The 24828-nt window shown below is 44.9% G+C and overlaps 1 long non-coding RNA gene across 1 annotated transcript; it reads right to left on the minus strand.

Moving 5' to 3' along the window:
- Positions 1–4691: 4691 nt before the first annotated feature.
- LOC146440780 (uncharacterized) lies at positions 4692–9309 on the minus strand. The gene is made up of 2 exons (XR_014849664.1): positions 9010–9309; positions 4692–5743 (listed from the first exon to the last, which is right to left on the minus strand). It is a non-coding gene; the product is annotated as an uncharacterized LOC146440780 (long non-coding RNA).
- Between the last annotated feature and the right edge of the window lie 15519 nt (positions 9310–24828).

Below are 24828 nucleotides of genomic sequence, written 5' to 3' on the forward strand. Positions count from 1 at the left end.
ATAAGCCCTTATGTTTTTGGCCTGACTGTGACTCCCAGAGAAGCTGATGGTAAATCTGCCATTGTATCCAAGAGGAGCAGACTTGAGACAGCACTGAGCAAACTGAAGATCCCAGCCTTTGACTCAGGAGTGTAAATATTTTGCTTTTATGCACAGAGATTAGTAAATTCAGGGATGTTATTCAAAAGGCACTTTGGTAGCTGCTTCACTGAGTGGTGCCCATACACACTGAGCATACTTATCTCCCCCAGTTTTAAAAACTGCTTCTCACCATGAAGGAACAAGGACATAAATCACAAAGGCAGCTGCAGTCAGTGTCCTAATCTCAGCACAAAGGAGACAAACAGTTTGCAGACACATTATTCCCTTTGCACCCCTTGGGATGCTCCCCATGCCCAGGGGGATTGGTGGCTCCAGGGATGAGTGGTAGGAAATACCAACGCTGCTGCTGCTGGCACAGCTGCCTGGCTCTTTGCAAAAGCTGGTGGGGTTGGTCTCTCATGTTGCTGATGTGCTGTCTCTAATGGGAAAGGAAAAGAACTGTGGGGAAAAAGGTAAATCCCTGTTCATGTTCAAAGTCAGAAATATTGTTGTGTCTAGGGAGAATTTAATCCACTCAGTAGAAAAATGCCTGTCTGAAAAGGTATCCAATAAAGATGTTCAGATCTGCTTAAATGAGTCGGAGAGTGGATTTTCTGAGTTGTCTGTCCAACATATGTAGCAAAGATAGGAGATGAGAACATTTCTTACCTTGTAGCTATAGCAGGAGCCAGAGGGGTCACAAAAAGCTTAGTTATCCACAGACACAGTGCCTCATGCACTCAGTGTTAGAGGAAGAAATGGGATTTCAGGCTGACGTTTCAGGCAGTCAAAAAAATATACTTGTGCTTTCCTGAAGCACTTCATTTGAGTAAAACAGTCTACAAGTCTACAACAGACTTCACCTGCATACTCTGCCTTGGCTAGGAAGCTCTTCTGCCTTATTACTGAAGGCTGGAATTTGATAATTAGTGGAAGAATTTTAAAAAAAGTAAATCTTGTTCTTTTAAGGTTGGATGTGTTTTGGGGTTTTTTTTTGAGACTTTTCAGGATTCTATATCTGGTCTAAAAAATACAATAATGTAACTTGTCAAAGAATTCAATTCAGAGAAAGACCCTGACTTGAAATTTGCATGTCTGGAGACTCTACCTTTACCTGATGAACAGCAGCAGAGATCAGCTGGCACTGTAATGTAAGGTGCAGGACACTGTAGTAAAGTTGTGGTGTGAAACTTTAAAGGGGAAGAACAAGAAGTATTTATATAACAGCAGTTTTATTACTTGGAGCTTTCCCCAAACAAGCTGGTAACATCATGGCTTGAAGAATTGACAGTTTGAAGAATTGACATTTTACTTAAATACTTTGCTCCTGCTGCAAGATCTGACCCTACAGTTACATTTAACCTGCCCAGAGTATTAGCTGAAGAGCAACCTTTCATGTCACACACTAGATTAAATCCTGTTCAGTGACTTGTCTGAGTGTCCAAGGCAGTATTAAGAAGTCCATCCGTCTCTATGCTTTGGTCTGACAGACACTTGCCTCAATGAGGTTTTGCAACAGAAAACTTTTGCTGGGGAAAAAAAACCCAAGGAGCCAAAGATTCAGAGCAAAGACTTGAGAGAAATCATCAGAAAACTCATGTCACAAAAAGGGATGGACAGTAGCAGAGGTCTTTGGTCTTTCTATCTTCTGTTTGGTTTTGGAGAGCAGTAGAAAAGTGGCAAGGTGCTAATTTGAGAAATGGCCTGAGCTTATTTATTCTCATTCATGTTAGGTCTTGATAGATGCAGAGAAGGTCTGACATCAGTCCATCTAAGTAACTTAAATGAAATAGGATAGCTCCCTAATTCAATTTGTTTTAATGGAAGCCTCATTGGTATCCACCCTTGGCAGCAATGCACACTGGTAGAAATGGGAAATATCTCTCCACCTGGAGCTGAAAAGCTGATATATCTCAGCTGGACTGAACTAATCTTGTTCCTTTTACTTTGCTTTTCCTGTCTCATCTGAGCTGCTGAAATGAACAGCCCAGGAGAGCCTGTTGCCCTCAGATATAAGTCAGAATCTTCACAAATCACTGCTCTGGCTGCTGAAGCCATCATTTGTGGATTCATGAAGTCTTCTCATCATTCTGGAGATAAATGCTGGATTTTGATCCTGTCTGTCTCCCCTTCCTTGTCTACATCTGCCTGCAATTACAGTGACCCTCTAGAAATGAGTTTATTGGTGCTTGCTCCAGCACTCCCTTGAGTCAAAAACCTTGACTAAAATCCACAATAACTGTCTGATGAATTCCTCTTCCTTAAAACCAGTGTTAATGCTACCATGGCCCAGAAAGAGAAGAATTTGTCAGATCAAACAGCAATGATCAGACATGGGGTAATGGGGAAAGTCACCCTCCAGATGCAGCATGGAAGAGCCATGTAAGGGGAATGTGAAAACCAACCTCCTTTGGGAACAGAGTCAGACAGAGCCCTGCTCTGCTGGTTCCTACTGACACACCTGGAAATTGGACAGAAGAAGGATTGTACTGCCATGACCTGAAGCAGATGAAAAGGGATTTCATTCACACCCTGGTATTTCCATACCCTAGCTTAAAAATGCAATGTTTGAGGAGAGGAATGACAAAGTGGTGTTACATAACTCCAGAGTAAACCTTCTGGACAACATCCAATGACATTCTTCTGAATAAAATTACAAGTAGCCATTTCCCTCCAAGCTGGGAAAAAACATTTTCCCAGTCCCTGGGTGTGATTCAGGGCAGAGCAGAGGTGCTGCTACCAAGTGCTACATCTTGCATCACACCCTGCCCTTGGCCTGCTCACCCACAGTCAGGTGCTGCTTTATCCTCCAACCATTTCCATATGGTTTGTACTCCTGCCAATACTGTAACTTGATTTTTTCTGATGTCTAAATGATCTGAAGGTTTGCTCTATGACTTTCTGCTTCTGGAAGAATTCCCTCCATGTGCTGGGACCAGTGCCTGGCCAGAGGTGCTGGTGATGGCCAGCAGTATCCTTTCTTCTTTGCTGCTCTGTCAACTTTGTGTACCAATAGTATTTTTTTTTCCTTCTGGATGGATTCTACCCTTGAGATTGATCCCCATTAGTCCCCATCAGGAGGGAGAAAATCTTCACAAAATAGTTCTAGTGGCTACTTTTCCACCTCACCTATAAAACACTGAGCTTGTTCTTCCCTTCCAGCTCATAAGGGCCCTCCTCAAGAAAGGATCTGGAGTATTTCTGAGATTTAGGGCATGCAGAGAAGCGATGGGAAGGGACAAGGAATATGGATGGGATGGGATGGGATGGGATGGGATGGGATGGGATGGGATGGGATGGGATGGTGGGGTTTGCTTCACAAAGAGTTTCTTGGGGGGAAAAATCTTGGGGGATTTTTTTCACACAGAAAAAGCAAATCCAAACACCCTGGCCCATGCTGTGCTATGCAGCCCAGCAGGCCACAAGGGGAGCATCAAGTTATGTAGAATCATTGAATCACAAAATCATAGAACAGTTTGCCTTAAAAGGGACCTTAAAGATCCCCAAGTTCCACGCCCCCTGCCATGGGCAGGAACACCTATCCATAAAGATGCTTCCTTTCATCTCTGCCTGACAGCCCCATTTCCCTGTGCAACCTGCACAGGAGCCAATCTCAGTGCACACTTTGGTAAGCAGAGTTCTGTGAGCAGAGAATCACCTCAAAATGAAAGTGCTGCTCTGGCACACGCCTTGTGTACAATAAAACCTTGAGCTCAGACATTTGTGACACACTGATGTCTTGTGGATGGAAATCCTGGCCAAGGAACCCCCACCAACCTCAGGAAGGTTTGTATGATGGCTACAGGATTTGCCTCCAGGCTTTGGCAGTGGTTTGCTTGGGCAAGCAGTGCCATGCAGGTAAATAGAGTGAAAGTGTTTTTCTTTCACTGTAGGGAGGCTGCAGAGGGCAGGGACACTTGGTGCTGCCTCCAGAGTCTCCAGAGGCTGCTGCAGCCACTGGCTCTTGGCACAGCAAAGGCACTGCAGTGCTGCTGCTGTTTTACTGAAATAATGGCTACAGACTGTGCTGCTCAACTGGCAGCAATGTGAAAGCAAAGCTTGGGTTTAAATAAAACCAGAGTTTGGCAAATCTGAGATGGAAGTACAGATGTAACTAAATTCCCAATAATTCCCTAACTCTGAAAGGTAAAACAGGTTTTTTTTTGCCTTCAGCCTGCTGGAAAAGCAAGAGGAAAAGGCACCCCTGAGCAAAACTCTTTCCCTGAAATGCTTATCCTTGCTCTCACCTGATGATCAGAGCATCTCCCTTACTGATGCTGTGCTCACCACCACATGTGCACATAGAGATGATGCTACTGGAATATGCATGGGATTGAATTCACACCACTGAGCAAGTTTGTGTTCAACCAAGGGTGGGCAGTGGGTCTGATCCAGCCTGGACAGAGCTTTCCTCACCAGCCTGGCCTGGGTGCCCAACATGTTTTTAGTCTCAGTGTTTCCTGATATGATAGACCTCAGCTGGCTCACTCTTTTTTTAACCTCCTCTGACATTTAGGGCTGGTCTATACTGGGGATTTAATTCAAATTATTTGAGGATGTGAATTTAGAGAGGAATAATTATTCTTGATTAACTCCCCGTGTGGACAGTCTTGTTCCAAAATAAAAGTGCTTTATTTCAAATGGGTTTAACTGACTCCAAGAAAATCACTAGGTTGTTTTCTCCAAGAAAAAGGGAAAGGATAGATACAAATGAAGAATACTTCCCCCCCCCAATTTGTTGAAAAATGCAAGGACTTTCAAATGTTATGCAAGTTTTAACTGAAAATTGCTGTATGTTATTATGTATAATTTGCACCTCTGATAAACTGCACGCTGTTAAAATTATTGTTCCATGAAAATAATTACACAGCAGCCAACATAATTAGACAAGCAGCACAAAATCAGAGGCAGAAATGTAGGGCGAGACTGTGACTGGGAGAGCTGTTTATAGGGAGGTTGCTCTGAGGTGTGTTTTATTCTGTCCACACATTCACACAGAGCCTGATTTGCTGAAACCAAAACTGATTACGGAATGTAACAAGCCTCACAAAAACTTGATCAAAAAAAGCTTCTCAGCTTTAGGACTAATTTTCTGTTTAAAAAAAAAAATAGCAGCAAGACAAAAGATGGATCTCAGAATAATCAATACTCTTCTGGGGAAAATCTGAGGTTGGGGTGCCAAAAAATGTCCAGCTATACCAAAGGTGGAGGCATTGATGCTGCTGATGCCTGTGGTACCCAGAAGGGAGAGCTGGCATCAGGCAGGGCTCTGACTGCCAGGTGTCACACATGGGCTCAGGCACTGATTTTGTATCATCCACATCATTGAACTTATCTCAAATATCACTATTTAAGAATATTTTATGGGGACAGTGCAGGATGCAGTGAGCAGTTTAGGGTGAAGAGTGTTTAGCATGAATCCAGACCCAGCTCATGCCATACCTTTGTTTACAGGGCAGAGAACTGATCCCTGCTTTGCTGGGTACCAGACAGACTCGCTCATATCACCTCCTCTTTCTAAATATCTGCTCTGCCTAGATGCAATCCAGCCTTGTAGGGGAATGTCCTCCTGGAACTAAAAGTTTGCCCTTATGAAGTTGTCATCAGAGCTGCTTCATGTGATTCTTCCAAGAAATTGTTTTCATCAGCAAATCAGCATTTTCTGTATTAAAACAATAGAAAAAACCCCACAGCCTACCTAAAGAATTCAAAACTCTTGTGTGAATCAGTAGACAGGAAATCTTATTCTGGGGCTTCCCAGAGAGTAGGAGCTACTACTGCTGGCCCAGTGGAAAACACAAAAAATAGGCTTTTCCTTTTTTCCATTGTGGTGGTTTTGATTGGCCCAAAACATCAGTGAAGTGTTTTTAACATCTAGGAGAAATTTGGACCCCTCAGAAGCTGTTCTAGTAGGCCTAGGGAGGTGTCTGAGGGGTGGGGTGTGGCACAAAGATGGCTCCTGTGTGTCCTGAGTGCAAGTTCTGGAAGTTTTTACATCAAGTCCAGCAGAGCCAATCTCTGATGGCTCTGAAGGTGATGGACATGCTGCTGGCCAAGTTTGGGCCAATTGGAGGTGCTGGTTACGCCTCTGTGAAAACATATTTAAGAAAAATTCAAAACAAAGCAGGCGCGCACTTCTTTCACTTCTTTGTAGTTGGAGGAGGTGGAGGTGAAAATATGTGAGGGAGAACAGCATGGAGAGTGCCAAGGTCAGTGAAGAAGGTGGGGGAGGAGGTGCCCCAGTGTTGGAGCTAAAAACCCTCTGCGAGCCACAGTGAAGGCCATGGGGGGGCAGGAGGTCCCCCTGCAGCCCATGGAGTCCACAGGAGTGCAGAAATTCTGCCCACAGCCCACGCCAGAAGGGCAGGTGGATGCCTGGAAAAGACTGTGAACCAGTGGGAGTCTCATTTAAGAGTTAAAACTGCAAAGGCCTTGCAAGAGAGAGAAAGGCCTTGCTCCTGGCATGGAAGCAGCCTGGCCTCAGCTCGGGAGAGTCTGCACAGCACCCTATGGACAAAAGACTCATGTTGCAGCAGAATTTCGGGTGGGATGTTGCTCATGAGATTGGACCCACGCCAAAGAAGTTCTCAGAGGACTGTCTCTCGTGGGAAGGACCCCTGGCTAAGTACAGAACCTCTTTTCCTGATTGGACTGACCAGAGGACCCCTCAACCTGCCCCTGTCTGTGTTGCTGGTTTGGAAAGAGGGAAAGGGGGGCGGGGGGGGTGAGTGCAGAGACTGCTTCTTAAGAGGGTGGGGATGAGAGCAGAAAACTGTCTGCAGAGAGAGAGAAACAAGTAGAGATAAAGAGTATTTGCAGTAGAAGAATTCTAGTGATGAATAAATTTGAGAATCTGCTCTGTGGACTGAAAAGAGACCCCACACCCTGCCCCCCCCCCACCCGGCTTGTGGATTGTAGAGGAGGAAAGGGGGTGAATACTATAGGTTCGTAAGAGGGAGGGGGGAGTGAACAAAATGATGTATGAAAAGTTTATTTTTGCCTTGCATTTATCCTCCAATTCTGTTAGGTAATTAAATCACCTTTTGCAACTTTAAGCTTGAAGCCTGTTTGCCCTTTTTCGTGCGTCCTCCTGGCAAGGGTCCTGTCTCAAACCCACGACACCATCCAGTAACAATTTGGATCCCAGCCCTGATTTTGAGAACCCAGAAGGGATCAGGATCAGGTTTGTTTACAGGATGGCTCATGTGCAGAAACAGAGCCTAGAACTGAAACTTCTGCAGTCATACCATGAGAAGTGGGAATCCTAATGCTCCCAGAGAATGCTTTTTTCTTTGCTTTTCTGGCATTGCTTTCATTGTTGGGTTTCACTGCCCCTTCTTTGCAAAGATGAAGAGCAATAAATAAACAGGAGATGATTATGCCTCTCTTTTAAAACACACTGCACATGTTACACATTTAACAGCTCAGCTGAGAAAAGGAAACCTATTTCCATATTTATCCATTCTTTATGTTCACTTCAAGGTACATTACAAACCTCTAATCACTCATACCAAGCCAAACCATTCCCTTCTTCCTGAAGACTGATATCCTGAAATGCATTCTTTAAATTGCCCAGCCCATCAACCAAAGCAGATCATGGCCAGGTGTGTTTAACTGCACATCTCACCATCCTGGTCACTTTTGCCAGGTCCAGAATTAACAGGAGCAACTGTTCCACTGCTTTAGCCCACACAGCCCAGCTGGTGGTGGGAGGGAAGGCAGTGGGTTCACAGACCTTACTGTGGGGTGGAAACTGGATGTTCCAGATGCAAACAACCGAACTCAGGAGCTCAGGAAAGATCCTCAGTGCCACGCTTTAGGTGTGGCTGTAGTAAATTCAGGGACTTTCAGTAGAGTTTGGGCTTTCTGGAGCCTGAGCCATTCTGAAAACAGGACTTCAGGATGCTTTTGTAAATTTTAGTCAAGGTGAATTTATACTGAAGTATAAAGTCTAAATCCACAGTTAATTACAATGAAGAATAAATGGTTCTGAAGAGATTAGGGATGAGCTTTTGAAGGAGGCTTCTGAATTTTAAGTAACCAATTCTCTTTGAAAGTCACTGGATTTGGGCATCTAACTCCCTTGCTCACTTTTGAAGATCCAAACCAAGGTTTAAAACTCATTCTGTTAACAAGGCAGCCAATATTTCTTTCCTGGGAAAGCAGTCTTCTGTTATCCTAAAATTAAGACAACAGAGGGCTACATTTTTTGTTTTATTCTCCAAGGCTAATAACGAAACAGTATAGAAATTGTGAAAAATAAACTACAGCAATTTAGATATTTAGTTTTCAAATCAGTTGACAGGCATAGCAAGGAAATGGTTTTACCTCTGAAGAAATAAATGTAATAAAATACTGTTTAAATAATGTTTAAGTGATGTGATGAAAGACGGGTTCATGAACCCTCTGTTATGTTAACAATTAGCAGCACAGGACATGGGTTTTGTTTAAGAAATGTGTACTGCTAATACTGGGGTCAACATATGAATAAACAAGAATGGCACTATGCACTAGAGTCAGGCTCTGTTAATCTCTGCTTGGCTATCTGTAGTGCTTTATTTATCGCACCAAGATCTGCTGCAGTCAGGTCCTGTGTGTCCACTGGCAGGGATGGACAGCCATCCATGCTCTTGCCCACATTGAAACACCATGGAGGTTGGAACTGGATGGTCTTTAAGGTCCCTCAAACTCAAACCATTCTGTGATTTGTGTGCTGGAGTGACTTTCCTGCTCAGAGTGAGGAAGAGTCTCATGTCAGCCCCGTGCTGAAGTCTGACCCATGCTGTTAGAGCCAGCCAAGCCAAGGGCTTGGGGCACTGACCTGGGACCACCCCAGCAGCTTGTTCTGTGACAGACTAACCCTGCAATGCCAGCCAAGCCACTGCACTCTCCTCTCACTTTCTCTTGTTAGTTGTTAATCTCACTTACCCTGAGCTGCTCTCCTGCTGTTGGCCACAATGGCACCCTGAGCCTGGAGTTGTCACTGGCATTAAGGATAAACTCCTTGGAGATGGACTTCAGGGGACTCTGATGTCTTGGACAGCTTCCAATCACCTCACCTCCAGCTGCCTTGGAAAGCTGCTGCCTCTTTCCAGACATATCCTTGGACAGCTTGATCCTCAGCCCTCCTCAGTAATAGCTTGAGAATACATATAATTGGTAAATCCAGGCCTGAGAATCATGAGAAGGCTCTGCCATTTAGAGAGAAGCTGCTTCCATCTTCTTATACCTTAGATACTCTCTTAAGCCTTTGAATTTACAGTTGGGGATGATGCAACAGTTTATTATCTGAGTCAACAACAATCCTCTGGGATTTTGCTGAATGACCTAGCTCACCAAACATTTCCATTTTCTATTTACATGTATGGAAGATGATCTCCAAGTTCCATGCTGCAAAAAACATAGAGGATGCCAAGATTTACTCCCAGAAGTTGGCTTGGTCCAGAAAAACATTGACAACCCTAGTTCCCACCATGGGCAATGGAAGTTGAAGGTATCCAGCAACCACAGGAAGCCGATGGATGGCAATGGGTACTATTTGGACCCAAATAAATCAGTGCCTGATTAGGTAACAGTCTGTCTCTAGGTAGAGCAAATATTCTTTCTCTTTCATTCCTTCTTTTTCTTTCTCTGTCTTAATAATGCATGTAGCTCTGATTTATTTTTTACCAAGATTAACAATGGAACAATACCGCTTCAAATATTAAAAAGGCAAAGAAATGTAGGTACTGAAAAGGAAGGAAAATACCTCAATTTCAAGCCTAAAGATTACTTTGGGTCCCAGAGGAAGCAGAAGCAATTTAGTGGCTGATACCCTTAGCAAGAAAAAAGGTTGTAAGATTAAGACCAACTGCTGTTTGGATAAGTGGTTGGTAATTGCACATATCAGCAATTATGTGCTGTCATATCATTTTTCTGCTACCTTACTCCTCTCTTGTGTCCCGTCAGGGTTTACTTGGAATGACCCTACATCTATGGTCCTCTTTGGATTCACCTTCCTAATGTCATACCACAGTGCCTTGCAAGTTCAGAGAAAAAAGAAGTCATTATTACAGGAGGTGCCTGGTGGAGGTGCTCCTCTTCACAGATGTAGCTAGAGGCTACTGCTGTAATAACCAGGCTGCCAGGGAGAGAAAGAAAGAAAGGCCTCCTGAACCTGCAAAAACCCTCTTTGTCCTCCAGCCTCACAGTGGGAGAAGGGGGTGTGTGAGGGGAGAGGTTTAGTGGGGAGAGGTTGGAGTGGGGTGGGACAGGCTTTCTCAGATGCCATCCCATCCCTGTCACCTGCAGCATCTGGCTCCAGGTGACACTGGAGGGACTCAGGGGAGCTGGGTGTTCTGAGCCTTGCCTGGGCAGGGCAATGCAGGTTGATTGAATCCTCTTCAATACAGGGGAGCTTCTGTTCTGTACATGTAGGCTGCTCATAACTCCTGCCCCATCTGGGGACATTTTGGGGGGTAACAGAAGCCAGCCCTTGAGCTGAGCTCTGGGGTTCACTTCTGTAGCTTGTCAGAGGCTTTGCATCGCTCAGCAAGGCAAACACCGTCAGAAACACCTTTTTCCTCACAGAAGGAACTGATTCCCCAGTAAAGTGTCAAAAGATAACAAAGTCTGTTCCAGCTAAACTCATCTGTTCATTGCCTGAGGGAAGCCTCCAGCTTATATGGCACCGGGTGCTCCCTTGGAGCAGAAAATATTTAGCTCACTAATCAGACTCAGGCAGGAGGTGTGAGTGTGGCTGCCTGCAGTGTGCCTACGGTGTGTCTGGAGAGGACAGGCACGAGCTGGCTTTCCAGCCTCCCAGCACTGACCTGCAGTGATACTTTTGGTGTTGGTGGCTTTACAGGGATGCAAAAGAGAGCAGAGTTTCACACAGGGATCCCACCACACGAGCAGAGCGAGCCCTGTCTCCACAAGGGCCACCAGGGTGGGAAGGACCAGCAAACCCTGGTGTCAGGCTGGGGGAGATGCCAAACCCAGCAAACCCTGGTGTCAGGCTATGGAACATCCCAAACCCAGCAAACCCTGGTGTCAGGCTATGGAACATCCCAAACCCAGCAAACCCTGGTGACAGGCTGTGGGAGATGCCAAACTGCAGCCAAACACAGGAGTCTCAGCAGTGATAGTGAGGTGCTGCCTCACAGCTCATGGAAGAGCTAATACCCTTTGAAAAGCAGATAAAAGATTCATCAGCACAGATGAAGATATGAGGGCTTGGGCTTAGATAGCCTGTAGCTGCTGCCAAGAAATTGTGTGGAAGGTAGAAACGAATTTAAAAGGTTGAGTGGGGGCCAGCAAGTCAATAACTGAATAATCCCACCCAGATAGGAAACCAAAGCATAAACAAGAGTCTCCACGTACTGACAAGTTAGCACTGGTTGCACTCTGGAAAGGATCCTAAAATAACAGAGATTCCTGTAGACAGAATAAACACATCTCTCAGTTGTCATCCTGAGCAGAGGGTAATTGCCTAGATGTCTGATTGACTCACTGCTAGAACTAAATATGTACTTCTCTGACATGCTGTCACCTCCTTCGCTGTACGTCTGAGATTTTTCAGTAAAGCACATCAGGAATCAAAGCAAATGTCCACAAGGAAGATGCATCACGACCTTGAACTTTAATCACTGGCAAAGGGCTGAAAATGTATTTACAAAGAAGTGAAGTTACTGCATTCCTGAGAGTGACATTTAATCTCAGAATTCCCTGGGGGTTTGTGCACACAACCCAACCCCCCAGCAGAGGAACACGGAGCTGCAGCCCCTGTCTGTGGGCTGGGAGTTGGCATGTGGCTTCCTGAGCCCCCCAGTCACACCACAGCAGGGTCCTCAGCTCCCCATCTGATCCCCATTCCTTCTGGGTTTCCTCCAGCATGGCTCTTCCCAGTTTGCACTCCTGGAAGAGACAGAGGAGCAGAGTTCCCAAGTTAATCCTCCTTCTAGTTTTAGCAGCTCTTTTACTCTGAACATGAGCGTTTGATGCCTTCCCACAACCACTGCAAGGCTCTTGGTTAGTGATTCCCATCAAGTGCTGAGCAGTCCTGTCTACCCTGCTCACTCTTTGCTCCCTTCCCACTCTCAGTTTCAGCTGTGCTAAACATTTATTTCCAGAAATGTAAGAGAACCTGCTCACAAGCCTGAACAACAGAACATTAATTTGAATATTCAATAAGTCTTGGGAGGTGCAGGGGGCTGGACAATGGTCAACACAATATTGATTTTCACAAGTGAAGTGACCTGGCCAAATCCTAGGCTGGCCTAGCTCCTGGGAAGGATGGTGTGCTGGTTTAGATCTCAGTTAATAATAGAAATAAAAAATTCTATGCTAAGCACAATGCAGTGGGAATCCATGAAGGTAAGTTTGTTGACTCGATACTACACTCTAACATGTAAGAGACTTGTATTTTACTCCATAGTCTGTGACAGCTTTGGTAGTGAATTCAACCAAAATTAGCCAGGTATATCATATGTGAAAGGAAGATGTTTAAACAACAGGCCTTTCAGGGGAACTATAAAAGAAAACTATCATTAATTGAAGGTCATTCTGAAAGAGTCCTGATTCTAAGCCCTTGGTCTTTCATACTTTTTGCATCTGGAAAAAAAAATCATCAGGTGGCACAGACATTTGATGTGTGATTGGAAGGAGCCCTGAGCAAACCAATCTAGTGGGTGCCCACGACAAGGGAGTTGGAACCAGAGGATTTTTAAGGTCCCTTCCAGCCAAAAGCATTCTACAATGAACAGCAAAAGGGTAACCATGGATGTGGGGTAATCTGCATCACCCAGTCAGCTGCAAATAGGCAGTCAGCGTGGCTGGACATGAAATAACTCCTCATCAAATGAAGGCTGCACTGTAGCCAGGCAAAACAGCTATAGTGAAACCTGGGGAAAATCTGCAAGTGGCAGAGGGGAAGGAGGAGGGCACAGCACCTCTCACTGCTACAGTCCCTGCTACAAAACTGCCTCCAGCAGGGCAGCCCAGCTACATGATGGAGCAGGAGAGGTTCTGAGAAGCTCTGCAAAGGAATCATGGCATGGGATTGGTAGAAGGACTGGTTTTCTTTTCTTGCCCCATAAAAGGGACACTGGAGGCACAGATGGGCTCAGTCATGTGGCAGTGAAAACCATGCCCCTCAAATCTGAGTTGGTGGCCCAAGAACAGGACTATCTTCTCTCTCTCTCTGCATTTGAGAATTCATCCTGGAGTGAACTGAATTCCAGCTCAGAGTGAGGGTGTGAGGGCAGTTTACAAACCTGTCCCCTCCCCTCGCCTCCAGCCTGTGCAAGAAAAAAGCTTTTTCCAACAGGAATTTTGACAGAGCCATCACTTTGTTAACACTGCACATATATATACGAAACAACTTGTCTAATACATGTTCAAGATAAAAGTTTAAGATGTCAGAAAATTTTATCTGGAGAAAACCAGGCATTCAGGCACAAGAGGATAACTTCAAACCGATCTACCCATCTATTAAACTCCGAGCTTTAGGTAGATAGAGAAATCAAGCAGAAGCTAAAGGAGGCAGACACATGTAAAATGATTTCTGAATGCAGAGCAGGGCATCCCTGTAAGTACTGCCAAACTGAGTTTTGGAGGGAAGAGTGGCAATTACCCAGCCCATGCCTGCTGTCCTCACATGCATGGCCCCAGCAGTGAAGTGATGCACTCAGCTGAGACAGGCAAATGTGCCCCTGGGGTCTGGGATGGCAGGGTGGCACACATCTCCACTGCAGCCAGCTCTTCTTCTACCCAGGATGACCTACTCCTCTTCCTCTTTTCTTTCAATTTAGGAATAATACCACAACAACCCAGGAAGAACTGGGTTAGGAAGGATGCAGAACAGGCAGGAGGAGTCCAGCCCAAGCAGAAGATGAGGTGCTCAGCTGGTGCTCCCTTGGTCTGATATCATATCACTGATGACTGGAAAAGAACTCAGTGATTTAATACCAGTATAAATTAGTCCTAGCTTACAGCAAATTCCCTTTTCCTCCAAAATGGTATTTGTCATGAAGAACCTTCTCTCACAGAGACTGCAAAGCCAGAAGGCTTCCTCCATTCATTTACATATTAAAACTCAGCAGATGATGAAGGAGAAGCAATAACTGGAGACAGAAATAGTAGTTTTCTTAGTTAAGTATATTAGTTTTCCTTTTTCTCCGTACAGTCTATGCTCAACAGAAACCTGATTATTTATATCCAGCACGTTAAAGTGATTTAACACAGTCAAAAAGAAAAAAAAAATGCAATGTGAAGGAAATGTGTGGCACTTCACAAGCAGAGAGCCCCATCATTTCAGCTGGGCTATGTCTGCCACTCTGTTAGAGCAGAGGTTTGTGCACAGAGCCAAGCACTGAGCAACACCTTGAGGCAGTGCTCTAGTGCAGGGTGCTGCAGCTCTGTCCCAGCAGCAAAGTTGGCTGTTCCAGCTTCATGATTGCTAAGCGGATGAGGGGTGCTCTTTTTCACCCAGACCCATCTGCACAGATGGATCCTGAAGATGATATTTTAAACTTCCATTTTCCCGTCAAGTGCAATTTGGATTTATTTTTCTCTTTCCCACATTGTTTCACTTTAACTGTATTCAGCTACAGGGAGTATCAGAAAATATTACCTTAGCTTGAGAATAGGTTTGCTCTCGAGTGACACCTTCCAATACTACTGATTTATACCCTTTTCCTGCATTGATCTGTTGGGAGATTTCGTCATCTATATCTGACATAAACACTGTATTATTCTGTATTGCATTATACCCTAGAAATCCACTCAAATCCCTTTGCTCCTCAAATTAAAGCAATATGCATTACAGTGTCCTGATTTCCTTCTATTCTTGCATTTGCATTTTTGTATCATGCTCTAGATTACTCATGTATATTTTGGCATAAGCATCTCCCTGCTCATTTAAGAATATTGCCTTTAATCTTCATTATACCTTGAAGCATACAAAACCCTGGCCCCAAAGGAGACATAGGGACTTTTAGTTCCCACAGTGGCTGAATTGCTGTGGAAGTTATTTAAAGCAAATGTCGTGCTGTTCAGAAGCCCAGGCCTTGTCCCACAGTGTCCCTCTGGTCTCACTGCTCCCCACAGCACCTGAGGTTTGTCTGCTGCTCCACAGATCACCATGGCTTTGGGAAGGGACTTCTCCTTCCACAGTGGGGCAGACTGCAGCTCTGCAGCCAAAAGGTTTTAGTTGTGTGGCTGTGCTGGGGTGCCTGAACTCCTCAGCAGTTTAACCATGGAGTTCACTTGCCTGCAAGCAGCTTTTTGGTGGCAGAAATAGAGTAGCAGCTGTAGGTTGTGCTTTTGCTGCAAGAAATTGGGTGTGTTCATTGCATTGTTCTTATTCACTTTAAGCACCTTCTGGCCATCAGAATTATTGTATTTAATACAAAATATAATTCTACAAGAGAACATCTAATAATATGTCACAGTCTGGTAGGATTTTTTGGTGGGTCTGCATTACTTTCCAGATTTGTTCTGTGGTCAGACTCCATGTAGGTCCAATATTTGCCCCAATTAGATGTTAATGGTTATACTGGAAATGTATTCAGTCAGACAGAGCCCTGAGTTCAGTAAAGCTACATGAACTTACAAGAAAGGTCAGGATATTCCTTGAAAGAGGAGCCTCTGACTTTTCTGAGATAGTATATAGGCATGTTGGTTCAGAATCTGTTTGACAGCCAGTCTAGACAACCAGACATACTCTTTATTTCAGACTTTCCTGGACTATTACTGCCCCCAGAATGTGGACTGAAGCAAAGCTAGTAGAAAAAGGTGTCTGTAATTTAGGGACAAGTAATTCTTACCATAGGTGAGAGGGAAGACCCAGGTTTTACTCCAGACAATGCTGAGACCATCACATTCAAAGTCACCCTATTGTTGTCTTCTTTTCAAACATCCACTGTAAAATATGTAAGATTTGGTTTAAAGACCTGAACACAACAGGTTCTGCAGGCAGGCAGAGCCAAGGTGCACAGAGACACTGGGTGAGCTCTCAAGAAGTATCTTGAAAGCTGCAGTCCCTTACCTAGAGCAGCAAGAAACCCACAATGCTGAGGAAGATCCTAGTGCAAGCCATGACCTATCTCAGTGAGCACTGCTCACTGGGTCCAGTGGCAGCAAAAAAATGGAAAATTGATCATTGTACTTGGAAAGGAGGAGTGTTTGTACAAGGCAAAGCAGACATTGAAGACAGTTTGACAAGAAAAGCACTGTCAGCTGGAGTCACAGGGGAAATGTGTCTGCACCTTCCACATCAGCACAGGAAACTTCTTGCTCCACTCGTGTTTAGGCAATGCCCTCATGCAGAGCCATTGATCCATCCAGCATTGCTTCACAGCCAGTAATGTGAGCTTTCCTTGGAGGACAGTCCAACATCTTATCTTGAAATCCAGCATGTCCTGAAACCTCCCACAAAATGCCCCTCCCTGGCTTGTTCCCATTCAAGGGCAAAAGATGCTATTACTGCTGAAAATTAATACAATTGTATGACTAACACAAGCAGAAGAGACCAACCTCTGCTAATGTCCACGGGGCAAGGAACAAAAAGGACAAATAGAAGAGGGCAACAAAAACAGTTACATTGTGCCTACAAGAGCGAGTGAAATACCATTGCATATTCATTAAGATTTGTTCAAAAGTTCAGAAAATTCCCTCCAGTAATATAATGGGTGATAATTCAATTTATTTATGTTTTTAAGGCATGAAGACTAGCTTCAATTTCCCTCAACTGTGCCTCTATTATTATTAATCTACTTATCTTCTAAAAAGATCATCTAAACTACACTTCAATAGGGAATGTGATCTTTGGCCATGCAGGGCTCTGCAATTATCCAGTTCTGAATGAACTTGTTGTTAAAACATTTTTTAAGTCTAATGAAAACATTAGATCAATTCCTCGCAGTGATAGCTGTCATTAAATCAATAGTGTGTGTAAGTCCATTATACTGATATTTGACATGAACTGCCGAAGGTCTGCTAACAATGAAACCATACTGAAGTGTGTCCTCTGCTGAGCATATTTTATATGAGATAAAAATCTGTTAAGTCTACAGTAACTGAAACTGTTCTTCGTTAACTAAAATAAACAGATATGTGAAATGTTGCTGTAACTCACACTAGGACCACCATGATCACCCAGGTTTTGGAGCTGGTCCTTTTATCATACCTTTATCACAGCTGTGCTCTCAAATGAGTCAGAAAAGCTTTTTTTGATTGTTTATGTGTGGCTTACAAAGAACAGGCAGATGTTTCATAATGAAGCTCTGATGGAGGATGTGATCCTACCCCCTCCAAAAGCAACGCCACTGTCACCAATTTCAGGGAAAGCTGGACTGCTCCTCGAGTCCCTGGAAAATGGACTTGTGGAAAAGTCTTCTGGCTGAGATTCTTCCCAAGGAGGAATAGCATCTTTGCATCACAGTGCAGCATCTTGCAGGGGCAAGAAGCACAACCAGACCCATTTCTCCATGGAAAGGAGCAGTTTCACTGCATATGTCATCATATGGCAAATGGGAAAGATCAATGAAGGACCTCTGGCTCTGCGTTTTAAAAACATTTTTCCAGTGGCCTACAAATTCAATTTCCATTCCTACCACAGGTGCTTCAGCAGCAGCCTCAATGCAATCCTGTGAGACTGTGACGTCTGATGTAATACATTATGGTACTCTCACCACGAGAAAAATATAAAACTTGAGAACATGGCTAGCTGATGGAAGTGAAGACTGCTCAGCATACCACTTGTTGAGATTTATAAACCTAACAATGTTTCAGTAGTAGTTAAGTTACATTTGCTCACATGCAAGCAAGCTGTGAGTGCACACGGGTGAAGGGAAATAACAGTCAGTGGCAGACACTGACAATTTTCTGGCGGAAAAGACCACTTTAAACTGAAAATCCAAATGAATTAATTTGGAATATGTTAAAGATTTACCTAGAAGTGGGCAGAGGGCCACCTGATTTTTGGAAATTTGGTCCATAGGAAAGATATTTTTTCACAAATAAATGAAACAATCGATAGGGGGGGAAAAACCCCAAACCGGCTCCACCTGAGACATTCTGTGAGACTTTGGTTTCTGTAATTTTTGCAGCGGACAATCCCAACCTGTGAGGAAGTGGAGCGAGTCCCTGGCAGAGCCGGTCCTGCCCTGCCCTGTGCGATGGCTCCCACTAATGGCAGCAAGGGAAAGCTCGGGCATTCCCGACAGAGCAGAGACAGGAAAAACCCTCTGCAAAACCTCCTCCGACCCATTTCTGGTGTTTGGTTTTAAATGCCTAAAAATACAGTTGCCAACTAGATTTTCATGGGTTTTTTTTATAGTCAGAATATGAGCATGACAGAAAAGAATCTGAATATTAGTGTCCTTGGATGGATTTTATCTCACCATCAGACACCTGCAATGGAGACTTCTGGAGATACATGGGAGCAAGATCCAGGGTGTGATTCCCACTGACCTGTTTCAGGCATGGGATGAGCCATGAATTGGATTTCCCTAGCAACTTCTATCTTGACTACACATGGAGCTGGGGCAACTGGTCCAGACAAGTGATGGAGATGGCCCCAGGGTGACTGCAAGGAGATGTCACAGAAAACACAGTCCTTGTGCTCAGCCAGTGAGGATGACCATGGCTGAAATGAGGACACTATGTAGGACTCCCTTTTAGGGAGCACAGACTGTGGGATCAGGGCCATGGGATGGAGGTTCTTGTTTATGGCTGAGGAGCGTTTCAACCCCCTTATCATGGGGTCTTGGGATTTTGGTCAAGCCTGTGCTCCACTTCTGTTACAAGGAGGGAAAGACCAAAAAAGCTGGGTGAGGACTGACAACCGTGAGTGGAGATGGACAAATTTGTTTGTTTTGCATTTCGGTTTTGAGCACAACAGAGATAATCAAAACAGCTGAGTAATTTTCTGTTGGTAACATTGCAGAGATATCTTCTTGCAATCAGACATAGAGACCCGGTGCAGACTGTCCTTGGGTCCCACTTCTAAATCTCAGATACATTTTTATGAGGTCTCTGACTCAAGGAATAAACATGAGAGGATTACAGCTAATCAGATCAGTATGTCTTTATTTAACTGTAACATCAAAAATTAAGCTTGCAGTATGTTCTTAAGAGATAGAGTCTTCAATCTAATTCAAAGATTTTTTTGAAAGATTTTTTTCCTTTTAATTAAATCGTGTTGATTTTATTTGACATTTGATTTCAAGCAAGCCACCAGTGTTCCTCCTTCATGTCTGCCTCAAATATGTGTGTAGCATGTCATAGTCAGAAGGCTACCCCACTTCTCCTGACCACTGCTGTGTTTTTGGCTCTCTGTGGGTGACACAGACCAGCCCAGGTACAGATCAGCCCCTGGAACATTTCCCACTGAGGAGCAGGATTTCTGTCCTGTGCAGGTAGCACACTCTGCATTTGGCAGATGTAAGAGCAGCAAAAGTGAACCTGCTGGTGCAGGATTGGCTTTTCTTGCACCAAGGAACAAGTTGTGCTGCAATCAGCAACACAGCAAATGCCCTGCAAATACCCAGGAAGGTATTTTGAATAGCTTGAGGCCCTGCACTGGTCCATAGTGGGGCCAGACCAGCACCCAACAGTTGTTGCCAGTAGCAGGAGGCTGAAGAGAAGCAATATTTCCTTTTCAGCAGTCTGTCCAAAACCAATGTATTTTCTATTTTGGCTCTGTGGATGAAGTCTCAGCCTTAGGTCTTAGCTGGGGTCATTTCTCTGGTCTGGACCCAGTCACATACCAGCCATGGTGGCACAGTGGTGAAGGGAGGAATGGCAAAGCTACCAGTCTTGGTGGCAGAGCTCCTTGCAGGACCAGAGTGGTGGCCTGTGAGGACCTCCTTGTGTTCAAAACCACACACACAACTGCAGAACCCAAGAAGGAACCTACAGAGATCCTCTGTCAGCAGCAAAAGGAAGATTATGGGAAATGTGGGACCACTGATGCATCAATTGGGTGTTCTGGTAATGAAAAACACAGAGAAGGTGGAATAACTGAATGCCTTCTTTGCCTCACTCTTACTGCTGATGTCAGCCCCAAGGAGTTCCAGACCTTGAGGTAAGACAAGAAGTCAGGAGAAAGGAAGACTTCCCTTGGTCCTAGAGGGTTAAGTCAGAGATCAGCTGGACAGACTTAACACCCATAAATCCATGGGCCCTGCTGGAATTCACCCACAGGTTCTGAGGGAGCTGGCAGATGTTGCTGCTCAGCCACTCTCCATCATCTTTGAAAAATCATGGAGAATGGGAGAGGTGCCCAATGACTGGAGGAAGGCCAATATTACTCTAAAATAATTAAAGGCCAATATTACTATTAAAAGGGGCAAGCAGGAGTACCCGGGAAGCTCAGTGGCCAGCCAGACACACCTCTAACCCTGGAAAGGTGTGGGAACAGGTCATTCTGGAGGTCATCACCAAGCATGTAGAATAAAAGAATGTCATCAGGAGTAGTCAGCATGGATTCACTAGGAGGAAGGAAATTATGTGGGAGTTGGGCTAGTTTAGTCTGCAGAAGAGAAGACTGAGAGGGGATCTCATTAATGCACATAAATACCTCCAAGGTGGGTGTCAAGAGGATGATGCCAGACTCTTTTCAGTGGTGCCCAGCAAATGGGCAAGGGGCAATGGCCATAAACTAAAACACAGAAAGCTCCACCCTAGCATGAGGAACAACTTCTTTACATTAAGGGTGGCAGAGCACTGGAACAGCAGCCCATGGAGTCTCCCTCTCTGGAGACACTCCAAACCCACCCAGACACATTCCTGTGTCACCTGCTCCAGGTGACCCTGCCTTGGCAGGGGGCTTGGACTGGATGACTTCCAGAGGTTCCTTCCAACCCAAACAATTCTGTGATTCTGTTGTGTGTTAAAACAGAGCATAAGTTCTTCAGAATAGGATCTGATGTACTAAATAATAAAAGAGCTAAAAAGAGGATGCTGTGCTCTACAGAAGAAATCACACAAATATATTAAGGTTTCAAATCAGGATCTCAGAAGTTTGTAAATGCCTGCCTTAGCCTCTGCTGGGAAAGAGCCCTGTATCCACTCAATTCCCCTCTCATTTGTTGCTGAAACTGGAAGCTGCCCAGTGAACGAGGCAGGAAAGTTGAGGAGGAAGGAGACATGGTGAAGGCAGCTGAATGGTGTCCTGGGGCACTGGCTGCTATCTCTGTCCCTGCTGAAGACTTTCTCTGAGATACTGCCAAGTCATCCAAACCATACATTGAAAGCTGTGTCTCGGTAATTGTGTGGGGTTTTGTTTTTCGAATGCATAAATTAATACCCCAAGTTCTGATTCACAAAACTGCTGAGCACTCGTTGCTGTGAAAGAAAACAAGGGCACTGTCCTTCCAGCACATAAAATGCTAGAGAACGTGAAGTGTTCAGAAAAATCAGGTCATTAGGCATGCAAATTGGGTCATCAAAATTAGTGGATCTTTTTGACATTAATCTCTCTAGACTTCTTCCTGGGAAAACAGGGAGATCCCATACCCTACAGGAGAGTTGTGAACTAAATTAATTTAATGTTTGTTTCTCCACCAGCTCCCACTCCATCTGATGCTGATGCTATTTGCATGTTGGGTGAGCTGTTTCTTCCTCTTTTTCACTCACCATTATGACTGAGGATGTGGCTCTGCTGGCACAAAGCATCCCAAGCCCTGGACAGACATGGAATGGGAGTCCTGCCCTGGCCCCTACAGACACACTAGGCATCTCTGGTGCTGATGGCTATATCTGAGCTGCTGAGCACTATTATTTTCAGCTCCCAAATTTTTAAATTTGGTCATATTTCAGCATTGTCCAGAGTATTGTGATGGCCAGGATAATCTGACAATTGCCCAGCTTTAGGGCAGCATTCCACTCCTTAGAGCTTCCCAACAGCAAAAGCAACTTCTGAACATGCTTGTTCTTCAAAGTGGTTCTGCTCCCCTTCCACTTAGACAAGCCCAAGTCTATCATCCCTGAAGTAAAACACTAAAACTCCTACTGCAGATGTTTAAAGTTAGAATTTCCCAGAACAAAGAGCTTATTCAGCTCGAAAAGACATACTACCTATGGAGGAGTGTAACGTCTTAGCTCCGCGCTCCTCCAGTCCCTGGCATCTGGGGGCGTCTCAGTCACTGCTCAGCCTGCCGCCCCAAATCCTGCTGCAGGATTGGGACCCCTCAAAACTGCTGTGCCTCCATCACCCACAGCTTTGTCAAGGGATTCAGGGAGAGAGGTACGGCTGCGTCTGAAGCCACGGCGATCATCGGGGAGGACTTATTTCAGTATGTTCTTGAAACTATCTGATGTCAAGTTGTGTGTCTCAGGGGGACGCGAGTTCCGTGTAGTTTGTTATGCCATCTGTTAAGAAAGGCAGCCACTCGTCTCTCCGCTCCGTGACCACAGATGGGGAGTTTTTCCCCCTGTGTGCATTACTGTCAATATATGCCAAAGCCTTGCTAGCTGGAGCCAGGTGGAATCACCACCACGACGAGCACGCCTGGGAAGAAGGGTGCTGCACAGGCCTTCCCAAGCACCTTGGCTCTCAGCCTGCAGACGAGCTGAATGAACAGAGCCAGTCTACACCAGTGAGGGCAGTCCCCAGAACCCCTCTGGCTTGCAGGACACTGAGAAAATCTCCAGCAACAGAGCTTGAGGAGGATGTTGTGTGGCTCCATGCATCACGCGCAGCCCCACTGCAGATTTGACCCTCTTGTTGGCACACTGTGGGTGGTGGCTGCCCCAGATCACCATCTGGCAACAGCACCATGAACCTGAGACACAGAAAAAACTCCAAAGCCTCAGCTGCTGCCTCTGAGGAGATGCCTCAGCTCTCAGTGGAGGCTAGGCGTGAGCTTAACTGTGTCTCCAGTGGCCCAGACTGCAAAGGAAATTGTGCTCTGCTGACTGATCCACTGAGTCCTGTGGGGAAAAAGCAAACACAGAGTGAGCAGCAGGTCTCCCAACAGCCATAAGCAAACATTGACTTCAGCATCAGTAATGCTCCTTTCTTCCAGGGGTGATTACCACACCTTTTAATATTGAGCTGACACTTTTCCAGCATAACTGGATCCATTTCTGAGCCTCTGGGCTGGAAGTTTTAAAGGGAGACCTTACAGACAGGAGACCGTAAGTGGAAGTTTTATTGAAAATTGAAAGATTTGCAGAAAAGGGATGTTGGTTGAGAAGTCAGGTTTTACAGAGAGGAGATTTAATTAGGAAGGAAAGTTTTACAGAAAGAGCCAGCCCAGTGTGAGCCAGCCACTCTCCACTTGTGATCCCTTTGGAACAGGTATTCACCCAAGCAGAAGGGAAACTTGCATTGTATTTACTTTCACAGGAAAGCAAACTTTTGTCCTGCTCTCACAGCACTGCTCCCATCACAAGAGTGGCAAGAGACAGTGACATTCTCCAGTGCAAGCAGCTCTGCTGTTCTCTGGGAAGACACAAGTCAGCAGCAAATGCAGCAAAGCAGCTCCTTGCAGATGGGGAAGCATTTCGGAGGTGGGCATGCCAGAGAGGGCTTCTGGAAACAAATCAAAAAATATAACTTTTAACATGAGTGTTAGAAATATCTTCCCCCATCATCCCCAGCCCTGCTCCCAGCAGCCAGAGGTGCTCAGCCATTCTGCAAACCTGCTTTCAAAACTCAGACCTGGATGCTGCCTTGGGAGGCAGCATTTTAGGGTGCCAGCAGATGTTTGCATCTATCCATCTATCACTGGATTTAAGGCTTCTCCCTCCCATCTCACACTGTAGAATTGGGAATTAATTTATCAAGTGATGTAACCAAATAAAAAAAAGCAGATCACTTTAATAGAATACTCTGACTAATGGAAAGGATAACTTAAATTGCAGATCTCTTCTCTACTGCCTCCATTAATTTACTTCTGCTATAATTTAAGCATGCACATACCCATGAAAAAACCCCAAGAACTCATAAAACCTTTTTCAAACAAACAGAAAAGTTACATATATACATCTTTGAGACGTGAAAATCCCTGTATTTAAAGCAACTTCCAGAAGAGCTCTGCCTGCTGTGAGCCTTCAGCAGGGTCTGCCCACACACATTCATTCTGAGTGCCCACATATTGCACCTGCATCTCTGATGGCATGGCAAGGGGACAGCTGGCAGGATCCCCTGGCTTGGGGATGCTTCAGCCACAGACCAAGCTCACCAGCATTTATGTGAGACCCACACAGTTGAAATTTTCCTCCATGTCTCTTACTACTGGGAAGCTGCCAGTACTACATCTGCCTCTAGAAGCTGAGTCCTGTAACAAGTGTTTAGACTCCAAAAAGTAGGGCCCCAGGAGGGAAAGGATTAGGCATAACCCTTAAAACAAATGAAGTCTTTGTGTTTTAATATCTGCATTCACATTTCAGCCTCTGTCATGCTTTTCACTCAGTGCTTTGGGGGTGGGCAAGCAAGAGTCATGGCACCTTGGAGGGATCTCCTGGCTGAGGGAACATGTCCTGAGACACCAGAAAGGGCAGAAACAAGAAAGATCTTCAAGAAGAGAAACATTTGCTCCTTTCTGCACCTGTATAATTTCCCAGATGGACACCCACTAGGGTTGCCAGATCTGAAATCTGAAAATACGAGGTGCAGCAGCCACAGCAGCTGGAGGAAGCTGCTATGAACTATTTTTCCATCATGTAATTAAAAAAAAAAATTGGAAATGGAAAAGAAGATGGAATAGAAGTAGAGAAAAAAAAACCAAACCCAGAAAAGGAAGAATAAAAGCTGCA

The sequence above is a fragment of the Lichenostomus cassidix genome, chromosome 2, assembly GCF_008360975.1.
Source record: "Lichenostomus cassidix isolate B80296 chromosome 2, HeHo_3.0, whole genome shotgun sequence".
Classification (NCBI taxonomy): Eukaryota; Metazoa; Chordata; class Aves; order Passeriformes; family Meliphagidae; genus Lichenostomus; species Lichenostomus cassidix.